This window comes from Pinus tabuliformis, chromosome 3_2 (assembly GCF_031772625.1).
Source record: "Pinus tabuliformis cultivar Carrire ecotype Pingquan chromosome 3_2, CPIR1, whole genome shotgun sequence".
NCBI classification, from domain to species: domain Eukaryota; kingdom Viridiplantae; phylum Streptophyta; class Pinopsida; order Pinales; family Pinaceae; genus Pinus; species Pinus tabuliformis.
The window spans coordinates 622217467-622230469 of NC_142302.1; positions in this window are offsets into that span (position 1 = coordinate 622217467).

A 13003-nucleotide genomic window follows, 5' to 3' on the forward strand; every position below is an offset into this window, starting at 1 on the left:
CGGAGTTTCAGATTCGTCCAAAGAATCCTAAATCGCTGCCATTCCATCGTATGCTTTGCTTGGTTATTGCGCGGGTGACCCGGGTTCGATCCCCGGCAAAAGCGGAGTTTCAGATTCGTCCAAAGAATGCTAAATTGCTGCATTTCATCGTATGCTTTTCTTGGTTATTGCGCGGTGACCCGGGTTCGATCCACGGCAACGGCGACCTTTTTTCGGTGATGTAGGTTTTGAATGTTTATGTACTTTTCTCATACTGTATCTCAGTAGCCGAGCTTCAGATTCGCCCCAAGAATGTTAAATTGCTTCATTTCATCGCATGTTTTTCTTGGTTATTGACCCGTACTTAGGAATTTGCCTTCGGAACCCGTCAGTGACCTATTTTGTTTTCACCGATGCGATCTGCTCTTTGCCAGCAATCAATTTCAAATTAATTTTGTGTTTTGATGAATGGATGTTCACTCCGCTCTTCAATTCCCTCTGGCTGCTACTCCTCTTGTTTACAGACAGATTCCCTCTGGAATAACTATAAAGTGAAGATGTTTCAGATTCCCCCCGCAATAACTATAAACTGAAGATGTTTCTCTGGGCAAATCGGCCTCGTCATGACGGGACACAAAAAAGACCTGTATGTTTATGTTTCTAGTCATGACGGGACACGTAAAAACCTGTAGCTTCTAAACTTCAAAACCAATTTTCTAAGGAATCAATTTGCCAGAAAATACTCATCCCTTCCCAAATTTTGAATTGCCTGAGCATTGTTCAGGGTGGTTAAATGGTTTGATTGGGTTATGAAATCATATCAATAATTTTATTTTTTATTTTTTAATTTAAGATTTTGTGATTCATATTGAAGGTTAAGAAAATGTTTTTAATAGTGATTACATAGAAAAAAGATTTACCAAAATGTTTTTAGTAGTAATTACATAGAAAAAAGATTTACCAAAGCTTGGTTTATTGTCAAAACAAAATGAAAAAGTTTCTCATGGCACCATTTTAAATAGAGAGCAACCTAAAGATCCTTAGTCAAGTTAATGGTTATATTTAATTTTTTTTAATCTAATTATTAAACTAAATATTGAACCCTAATTTATTATTAAATTTGATTTATTATAATTTGGTCTTAATAATTAATGTTATTTATTAAAATATTATTTTTAGAAAACTAGTCTTTAGCTTAAGGATCTCCACCAATTTAAATAAAGAGCAATGTAGAAATCTTTAGTTAATCTAACAGCTATATTCTCTTGTTTCTTATTTGATTTTGAATTTTAAATTCTTTTTAATCTAATTATTAAACTAAATATTGAACCCTAGCTTATTATTTGATTTGATTTATTATAATTTGGTTTTAATACTTAATATTACTTATTAATTTTTGAAAATTAACTTTTATTTATAGTCGTTAGGTTGATTAAAAATCTCAACATTGCTTTTTGTTTACACTGGTGCCATGATCAGTCTCTTCATCTCGTTAGCTTGATTAAAATTCTCAACATTATTTTTTATTTACACTGTCATGATCAGTCTCTCCATCTTATTAACCAATCAAATGATAATCAGTCTCTTCATCCTATTAACAAATCACAAATCAAATAATTCCAGCAAATGTTTTTCCTATATAATTATTACCAATAACATTTTATTAATAATTTGTTTCTTCAATTGGGCTTGTTATTTCAATGATGATTATTAATGTTTTTCAATATAAATACTACCAAAAAAACATTTTATTAATAAATTGTTTCTTCAATTGGGCTTGTTATTTCAATCATGATTATTAATGTTTTTCAATATTAAAGGACACTCTTATTCGATGTGTTGAAACTCATGCCAGGCATTAGAACTCCTCGTTGTTCCAAAGTTTAAACTCACGTGCACTATACGAGACATGTTTTTTGAAAGTGTTATATGCAGAGTGTTAATGGGAGGATCATAAAGTTTTTTAGAAAAGAGTTTTAATAAAAGTTTTTTTTTTTAAAGTCATTTTATAATATAAGTTTTATTTATAAAAGCCATGGTATGGTACTAAAGGGGCGTATCATAAAAGTTTTTTTTATATACTTTTTTTTAAAGATTTTATGTATAAAAAATAATTACGGGGTTTTAAAGTGTTTTTTTAGTAAACGGAAGTTTTATTATTTGAAAAGAAGTTTTGAAGAAAGATGGTTTTTTCAAATATCTGACGGTAATTTTTACTATTTATAAGAAAAGATTATGATGTGTGGGCCATTAAGATGACGACTATGTTGCAGACTCATGATGTTTGGGATTATGTCAAGTTTGGGTTTCAGAAGCTAAAAATGAAGAAGAATTAGCTCTTACTAATGCAGAGAGGGAACTATGGAAAAAAGACAAAAAGAAGAATGCACAAATGTTGCAGCTTATCCAACAAGGAGTGGACCGAGCAGTGTTCCAGAAGATTATGATCACGTCTTCAGCAAAGACAACATGGGAGACCTTGGTGACAAGCTATAAAGGTATGACCAAAGTCAATATTGTTAAGTTGCAGAATACTAGAAGAGATTTTGAAAGTCTGCAAATGAAAGAGACAAAGGACATCGATTCTTTCATGAATCAGGTCATCACTGTTGTAAATCAGTTAAAAGTTTATGGTGAGAAAACTAAATATCAAACAATGTTGAGAAGGTCTTCAAATCTTTGTTTACCAAATTTGATGTTGTGGTAGCAACCATAAAAGAAGCCAAGGATTTGACATCATTGACAGTTGATGAGTTGATGGGATCACTTCTATCACATGAGGCAAGGATAGACAGAAATAAGGATTCCACTTTAGAAACCGCTTTCAAAAGTCAGGTTTCAATTTCAAAAGATAGAGGTCGAGGTAGAAGTAGATCAAGAGCCAAAGTACAAGGCGAAAGGCATGGTGGTCAAAGAGATGGCCGAGAAGAGCATGAACATGAAAGTGGAAGCAACTGCATGAGCTTCAACAATAATCCTTACAATGTGATTAATTCGAAAGACTATTCTCTACATCATTGATCACAAAAGTCTTAGATCTAAAATAAACAAAGAGTTGACAAATCAAAGATGAGATGTTATTATTGCAATAAATTTGGTAATTATGCTCGTGATTGCAGGAAGATGATAATTGATCAAGGGAACCAGAGAGCTAATGTCACTACAGATAATACTAACTCCGTGTTCCTCACTTGCCATACCATGCATGAACCTTCTGATAATGTGTGGCTATTAGATAGTGGTTGCGGTAACCACATGACAAGCAACAAGAATTTGGTTGCAATTTGGATCAATTTGTGAAGACAGAAGTAAAGTTGGGGACTGACAAGATTATGGATGTAGATGGCAAAGGAGTGGTCAACATTCTGACCAAACAAGGGGACTCAAAGACAATCTCAGAGGTATATTATGTCCCCTCAAAATTATTTTGATAAGTGTTGGTCACTTGACACATAAGGGATACAAAGTTATCTTTCAAGGACAAAAATGTGTTAAATATGACAAGCCCCCAAGAAAGCAATTGATAGCAAATATGCAGATGACGAGGAACAAACTCTTTCTTCTAGTTATGAATTATAGTGATCAGGTCGGTTCTTTTACAATTTCATGTTCTAATGATTATTGGTTATGGCACTTTCAGTTTGGACACTTGCACTTTTCTGGTTTAAGATTGTTGCAGCAAAAATAGTTGGTCAGAGGATTACCCCCCATCAAAGTACTTGCTAGTACTTGTGAGTGTTTCATCTTGGGAAAGCAACACCGTGAAAGTTTTCCAAAGGGAGTTGCATACAGAGCACAACAACCTCTTGAGCTAGTACATAGAGACATGTGTGGACCTAGGAGGACACAGTGGATTGGTGGAGGTTGTTACTTCCTCACTTTTATTGATGACTATAACAAAAAGACTTGGGTTTACTTCTTAAACCAGAAGTCTGAAACTTTTGCAAATTTCAAAGAATTCAAATCTTTAGTAGAGAACCAAAGTGATCGACAAATCAAAGTATTGACATCAGATCATGGTGGAGAATATGATTCAAAGGAATTCCATGATTACTGCAAACAACATAGAATTAGAATACGGTTTACAGCTAGGCTAATCCAAAAGTTTTAAACTTTGAATATCAGAAAAGTGCGGAGAAAATTAATTGTTTATTATATGTGGGAGGAGACATGAACAACCATAACTATCGTCAACCACCATCACTAGCGTGCCATCGGAGAGAGCCGCAGCTCTTGTCGTCAATATAGCCCCAATTTTTTTTTTTAATATTTGGGTCAAATTTCTACGATGTTGTGATCTGACGTACAACAAACATGAAAAAATAAGTGAAAGAAAAGTCAGCATTAGAGACGCGAAGAAAGAAGTGAAAGAAAAGATGGCATTAGAGAAAGCACGAAAAATGGTTTTTTGGAGCTACTAAAGTGTTCTTTTTGGTATATTAAAAGAAAACATGTGTTCCCTATATTTATTTTGTGGAATAAATTTATAAAAGTTAAGTTTGAAAAGGTGCATATGTTTTTAAAGAGAGCTTTATAAAGGTTTTACTGAGAGATATCAAAGTGTTTAAAGTGATTTTTGGGAGATTTTTTATAATGGTTTATATAAAAGAGAGTATAGGATTTTGCAAATGTTTATCTATCTGTAAATATTTTTGGTGTTTTGTTAACTATAAGAATGTTTTGGGTTCATATGTTTTGGTTTTGAGTTTCATTCAACAAGGAATGGGTGAAATGGTTCTCTGCAAGGTAGTAAAAGCTACATCTTCCAAGGTAACATGGAAGATTTTGGAAGCAGAATTTGGTGCAAGGGGGAGTGACATGCAACAACAATTGTGTCACCATTTGTTGAGTCAACCGTAGATCTGAGAGTGGTTAAGCAAGACTCTGAGAGGACCACATCGTTGATTTTTGTGTAGCTTGGAAGGTACTCCAAGCCCTAATGTTTGGTGTTTGGAGGGAAAAGTGTCACAAGTAAGCTTATGGGCTTGAAACCCAAATTTGGGGGTTTTGCATCCATCGGGATTTGGGCCAAAACCATGAAGAGGTTGAGCATGAGAAAATTTGAGGTGATAGAGCTTGGCATACTGATTCCAACGTTTCGAAAATCATCCAAATCAGAGTTCTAAAACTTGAGATATGAATTTTTTGAAGTTGACAATTAATAGTATGGACAATTAAGACATGTAGGCTTGGTCCAAGAGACATGTCTCTTCAAGGAATTCGTTGGAGCTCTTGGATTTGGCATAAATACAAGGTGAGGGAACATTCATTTGATCATCCATTCGTGCAAAAAATACACAAGAAAGGAGCTTCGATTCTCTGCCCTAGCCACAACAAGGAAGAATAGGACATCGAAGTATTTAGAGACTGTTTGGGTCATTCTCTGGAGGCCGAGGTACTGTTTTGAAGGTTGCAGGCTTGCTCTTGGAAGTTGAGGAAGGGAGGACTGTTTTAGGGTCGTTTGGAGGAGTGCAGACCCTTGGAAGGGTTGTCGCAGTCAAGAGGAGGCTTACTGTAGCAAGCCGCAACAAAAGGAGGGAGGCCGAAGTTGTTGATGAGGGTTAGACTGCCCAAAAATTGCAGCGCAGGGTCTCCTCCCCTCTTAGAAGGGTAGCCTCAGTAACGGAGGGAACTTCTGGGTGGATTAAAGGACTGTTAGAAACTTTGGTTGGGTGCCCTAACCAGTCCAGATTTTGAGCAACCTAAATACCCTAAAACAATGAGCTGGTACATGCTTATTGGAGCAACGTTTGGTGTTTGTTGGGTCATTGTAGTGACCAGTTCTTGGATCAGTTTGATGGGAAGTTGTAGGAGACCTTAGGAGCTATTTGGAAGAGCCCACGTGGACTGTTGGGAAGCCTATGAAGCAACTAAGGTGATAGCAAGCAGATCAGATGAGAGGAAAGAGGACATCATCAAGAAGAGTTGTAGATGTTCCCTTGGATGATGGCTTGATGATGTCCTAGGTTAGGACATATTGATGTGCATAAATTTGTACAATAGCTCCTCTATTGCAGATAAAAGGGCAGACTAGAAGTCTGTGGGAATCCATGTGTAAGGGTCTCCTAACTATGGGGATGTCGTAACTAGGTGCATATGCTACAACGTGGACTTGGCCTCTCGTGGATTGTTGGAAGGAAGTGTGAGAGAAGACCAAGTGTGGACGAGATTGGGCACTTATGGTCTACTAGAGGACAACGTGATAGTGTCCAAGTTGGAGCCCAGTGAGAAACACCTTGATGGACAAAGGTAGTTGTGAGAGAATTAGTTGTTGAGCTCAAGGGTCTGATCAACCAGGAGAAATTTGTGGAGCTCAAGACTTGTGTGTGGAGAAGGACATTTACAGCAAAATATGGGTAGTCCTCTTAGCCCATGTTCATTGTGGGAGATGGAAATATTGCAGTGATAGGTGGCAACCCTCCGTGCCCTCTGTTGGTCTTCATTAGAGCAACACATGAATACCATAATGGGATGAAGTCCTGAGTAGCTGAGGAGCAGTAGCGGGAAAATCGAGAGTTGTTCACAAGTGGAGTTGTGAACAACTCGATAGGAGTCTCAATGTGTTGATGCGTTCATGGACGAATGATCAACTAGTGAGCAGATTGGATAGCCGAGATTAAGTGGCCATATGGACTTGGAGCACTGATAGAGGCAGAAGCTGTAGATCGGGAGCCGAAGGACCGAGCAGGTACATGGTACGACTGAGGGGAGCTGAGAGAGTCAAATTCATTAGCCAGATGGTCAAAGTATCTTGTTGAGGGTAGATTGGTTGTCGATGGACTGACACCAAGCCCCAGTTTGTATCTTGTACTAGTGGATGTATGAGGGCCATTGTCCCTTGTATGAGAGCCCTAGATTGTTGTATTATATGTTGTTTAATATAACGAGGCTTGGTTAAAAATTGTAAAAAGTTTTATATATTTTGTGCATGTGTGATTTACTGTTGTTTATATTTCGCTGTAAAAAGTAGTATTGTTGAGATTCTTGGTTTGGTAGCATAAGATATTCTAAGATTTTATCCTAGACCCAAGGTCATGGAAAATCAACATAATGTCAAAGCATATCTAAGCTACTTTGAGGGACAGTGAATTAAAGTGTGCATAGTGTGCATAGTGAAGCAACTCAGAGGGAGTTGTGGGTGTCTAGATCATGGAGAAGAGGGTTCAGTTGAAGACATGGAGATGTGGTCTTAACTGGCTTAGCAACGAGATTGGCTGGGAGTTCTAGTGGATTGGTGGTGAGCCTGGAGCACAACAGTTTGTTGTAGGGAAGATTGTTGATCATGGAGATTCATTGATTTTCCATGGATGGTTGGGACAACTTGAGGGTTTATTTGGCTTCGATGAGATCAGGTTGATCAATATAGATTCATGTGATGGACTACATGTTGGCAGGCTGGAGTCTTCATCAGACCATGATGTTGCATATCTTAGATTGGAGGGATTTGCACGAGCTGTATTTGATCCAGGAGGATGAGTGCTTGCAGGACTAAGCCAATGGAGATCGTGTAGGCTTAGAGGGAGTCTAGCCTCAAAGGGAGTAACCCTATAGAGGTTCAGGATCTTTAGGTTCGGATGTGATGAGGCATATGCACTATCAAGATTGTCGGGTTCATTCTACAGGGTATGTTGCAGTGTTGGATGTCGATGGACTAGTGTCGCCAGATCATGATGGTTACTTCCTAGTCTTGAAAGTACCTCCCTCGCTAAGAGCGAGTGTTGATTTTTGTGTAGCTTGGGAGGTACTCCAAGCCCTAGTGTTCGAGGTTTAGAGGGAAAAGCGCCACAAGTAGGCTTGTGGGCTTGAAACCCAAGCTTGGGGGTTTTGTACCCATTGGGATTTGGGCCAAAACCATGAAGAAGTTGAGCATGAGAAAATTTGATGTGATAGAGCTTGGCATGCCTATTCCAATGCTTCAAAAATCACCCAAATCAGAGTTCTAGAACTTGAGATATGAATTTTTGAATTTGACAATTAATTAAGGACAGTCAAGTCATGTAGCCTTGGTCCAAGATACATGTCTCTTCAAGGAATTCGTTGGAGCCATTGGATTTGGTATAAATACAAGGTGAGGGAGCATTCATTTGATCACCCATTCATGCAAAAAACACATAAGAAAGGAGCTCGGATTCTCTGCCCTATCCACAACAAGGAAAACAAGACAACGAAGTATTTGGAGACTATTTTGGGTCATTCTGTGGAGGCCGAAATATTGGTTTGAAGGCCGCAGACCTATTCTTGGAAGCTAAGGAAGGGAGGATTGTTTTAAGGTTGTTTGGAGGAGTGCAGACCCTTGGAAGGGCTGCCACATTCAAGAGGATGCTTGCTGTAGCAAGTCACAACAAAAGGGGGAAGGCCAGAGTTGTTGATGAGGACTAGACTGCCCAAAAATTACCGCGCAGGGTCTCCTCCCCTCTTAGAAGGGAAGCCACAGTAAAGGAGGGAACCTCTGGGATATTAAAGGATTGTTAGGAACTTTGGTTGGGTGCCCTAACTAGTCCACATTTGGAGGATCCTAAGTACCCTAAAATAGTGAGACGGTACATGCTTATTGGAGCAACGTTTGGTGTCGGTTGGGTCATTGTAGTGACCAGTGCTTGGATCAGTTTGATGGGAAGTTGTAAGAGACCTTAAGAGTTGTTTGTAGGATCCCACGTAGACTGTTTGGAAGCCTACCAATCAGTTAAGGTGAGAGTAGGCACATCAGATGAGAGGCAAGAGGACAACAACAAGAAGAGTTGCAGATGATCCCTTGGATGATGGCTTGATGATGTCCTAGGTGACAACTTATTGATGTGCCTAGATTTGTGCAATAGCTCCTCTAATGAAGAGAAAAGGGCGGATTGGTGGAGTCTATGGGTAGCCATGTGTTAGGGTCTCCTAAGTGTGGGGATGCCCTAACTAGGTGTAGATGCTACAACGTGGACTTAGTCTCTCATGGACTTTTGGAGGGCACCGTGAGAGAAGACCAAGTGTGGACGATATTGGGCACTTATGGTATGTTGGAGGACATCGTGATAATGTCCAATCTGGAGCCTAGTGAGCAATACCTTGATGGAAAAAGGTAGTTGCAAGAGAGGAAGTTATTGAGCTCAAGGGTCTGATCAACCAGGAGCAGTTTGTGGAGCCCAATACTTGTGTGTGGAGAAGGGAATCTACAACAGAAGATTGGTAGTCCTCCTAGCCCGTGTTCATTGTGGGAGATGAAAATATTGCAGTGATAGGTGGAAGCCCTCCATGCCCTATGTCGATCTTCATTGGAGCAACACAGGAAGACCATAATGGGTTGAAGTCCCTGAGTAGCTGAGGAGCAACAATGGATAGATTGAGAGTTGTTCACAAGTGGAATTGTGAACAACTCGACAAGAGTCTCTATGTGCTGATGCGTTGATGGTCGGACAATCAACAAGTGAGCAGATTGGATAGCCAAGATTCAGTGTCTAGATGGACTTAGAGCATTGATAGAGGCAGGATTTGCAGATCGAGAGCTGAAGGACAGGGCAGGTACATGGTACGACCGAGGGGAGCTGAGAGAGTCAAATTCATCAGCGAGATGGTCAGAGTATCTTGTTGAGGGTAGATTGGTTGTCGATGGACTATCACCAAGACCCAGTTTGTATCTTGTACTAGTGGATGTATGAGGGCCATTATCCCTGGTACGGGAGCCCTAGACTGTTGTATTATATATTTTTTAATATAACGAAGTTGGGCTGAAAATTGTAAAAAGTTTTCTATATTCTGTGCATGTGTGATTTACTGTTGTTTATATTCTGTTGTGCAAAGTAGTATTGTTGAGATTCTTAGTTTGGTAGTATTAGAGATTTTAAGATTCTATCTTAGACCCAAGGTCATGGAAAATAAACACACAAAGCTTGGAGAATCCCACTCAAAAGTGGATGATGGTCATCAAGACCATAAAATTGAAACACATTATGCAAGCATGCATATGGATGAAGAAGATGAAACAAAGATTGCAAAGAGAGAAGTTGAAGCTTTTGTATGTGAAGTAGAGCAATAGAATATAAATGCTTAAGGACTCCATTGTAACGTGGATGGTGCAGATGATGGTGAATCCCACTGTGATGAGACACATGTGGATGATGACTGCAAAGTGAGATGTGAATTTGTGAATCTAGCCGCAACTAATGGATTTGGTGAAGTTGAAATTGTTAATGAGCACATGCATGCTCAGATATCCCATAATAGAGTGGATGGAAATTATGTTGATGTTAACTTTGATGAAGAATAATTAACTAGTGATGAGTGGTTGCACATGATGCAATAGAAAGATCTTATTGATATGTTGTTATTTGGTGAGAGAAGCCTACTTGTGTCTAAAATCCAAGTGGAATACAACATGTTAGCAACAACTAGTGATTTCAAAGAAGATGAAAATGAAGTGATTCAACAATTTTTGATGAGAATATCCACTGACAACATAACAATGGAAGATAGCCTCGATGAAGTAGAAAATAAGGAAGAGAAGTAAGAGGAGAAAGCTCTCACTATAGAGCATAATGAAGATATTTTTAACATTGATTTTGAGTGTGCAGGTAAACATGATAACAATCCAGCTAAAAGCGAATATGAAGAACAGGGTGCAGGAAAGGACATGGATGTTTATGAAGACAATGAAGAATGCATTAAAACCATTTTTCAACAATGGAGTCAAGATGAGATAATATTTTTCTATCAAAAAATATGACAGAAAGAAAGTCAAGAATATGAAGTGCAAGAAGCATATCAAAGAAGATAGTTTGAAGATGGAGAGTTGTGGCAACAATCCATAGTTGAACAAATATTTGAAGAGGAAGTTGTAGAAGACAAGATCATATTGTTTTTCAACACAAATTCAAGAAAAGTCAATGAAAAATTGCAGTAGCAACAAGTAAAGAAATACAGAGCCTACAACAAGAAAGCACAACTAAAAATGAAGCAGTTTCGAGGATATAAAATCAGGAAACAAAGAAAAATAAAATACAACATTGTCAAAGTTTTGAGTCATTGTAATCCTAAATGAGACATAGACCAACAAGCATGTTTGAGTGATAATTGAGTCAATTTCTATTGTAACCTCTTGTTAGACTCTTCTTTGAAAGTTGCATGTTGGAAGTTGGCTCAGAAAGAACACCCAACCGTAGATGGGGTGATATTTGAGAATCAGGGTGGGTTGCCATCACCCCACCTAGCTAATGACTTGAGAGTTGTGGAAACATGCCCTTGACAATCTTAAATGGCGACCTATGTGGCCATAATGAATTCTCCCTATGCATAGATGAAGAGACTACGATATGGCATATGGAGTTGGACAGATGTGTGGTGGCAAGGCGAAACTGGTTTAATTCTTCTCTTATGTTTGGTTGTAGTGAAGCTCATTCGGGATGGACCCCATAATTGTAATATCTCAACCCTTATCCCTTGCAGTTTGTGGCGATCTCCTGTATCTTTTTATCTACTTATCCATGTTGGGTTATGGTCCGAATCAAGGAATCCAACTGATTGGTTAGCCCAAACACAATAGAGGCATCGTGTTAGAAGGGGTGTTTCCTACTATCAAGAGAGGCCCCATAGGGGTCATACATGGATGCATTATTACATAGAGGATTTTGCATCTCGTTACCAGGAACCCCCTCTCAAACATCAAGGTCTTGAATGACTAGGCTAATTAAATCCGAGACACAGGTCATACGAAGGGGAAGTGCAACCAATATATGCAAACGATGGATATTTATTGGAAAATGAAGTTTTTATTGGAGCATACTCTATTGGACCGTCATGAATCTCACATGGACATTCTCTAATCTCTGGAACACCTACACAGTAACTTGCAAGATCTAAATCAAAGGATGGAACAAATTGAGCAACACCTCAACATTTACCTAATGGTAAGAAGAACTTTAGAATCCATCCAAGTTGCAAGCTTAGACACAGATCCCTCAATGTGATTGTGATATGGGTATGGTTTTTGTTTTCCTTTCTTCTATTACTTTTGTACAAGGCCAAATAGGCTAGTGTGTTAGTTTTGATTTGGATATTTTTATTTCTCTCAACTCTCAATTGTCTCTCTCCTCCTTAAGGAAAGTATATTTTTTGTTATGGTCTAGTCTCCCATGTGAGAGGTTGACTTGACTTTTGTAATCCTCTATGTAAATTCCATTTTTTTTAGTTAATAGAATTCACCCCACAATGGTTATTAATAAAAAAAGAAAAAATAATATTTGCAATAAATTCTCTCTCTATATAAATCTATGCTATGCATATCACACTAAAAACTTATAAAACATGTCAAAGAAAAATGACATGTGCATATGTATGCAGTTATATGTATTATGATGACTTTAATCAAATTAAAAATAAGAATATTTCTATATATAGAGATGTGGAATTTATATGTAATATAAATAATATTATAAAGAACCAATATAGTTCCATCTTAACCCTAGATTTATCAAGTGTCTAGAGGGATCAAACCTAGAGGTGCAAACATTTCCTTAAGTTTTGCACTCAAAAAGAGGTTTGCACCTCAAGAGATTTGATCCCTCTTGACACTTGATATATTCAAGGTTTGGATCTATGCTGGTTGTATGAGAATAATTCCACCTCGAATGCTCCATGACATCCTAAGTCACTTCAAAATGACTCATTGATTGTGGAGAAAACCAACATGTGATACAACACAAAGAGTGTGCTCCCTATTTATTCTTATTTACATCAAGAAGAAAATGTTGTTATATGCAATAATTTAACACTCATCATTTCTAATAATGACCACATATTTATCAACAATGCTACTTCTAAATAAATGCTTGATGTTTCAAATATGGATCCAAATTTTTTTGATCTCTATTACATGACCCACACTCAAAAGTTTAAAACTTTGATCTAACAAGTGGGTTGTAAAATATATAGGTGATTGAATATAAAATTATTGTTTTAGAGTATTGTGATGAAATAAAGATGTACAAATTTGGTAAGCCAAAATCATTAAACAAATTAGTGGAGTTCATGCTATGATTGAAAAGAT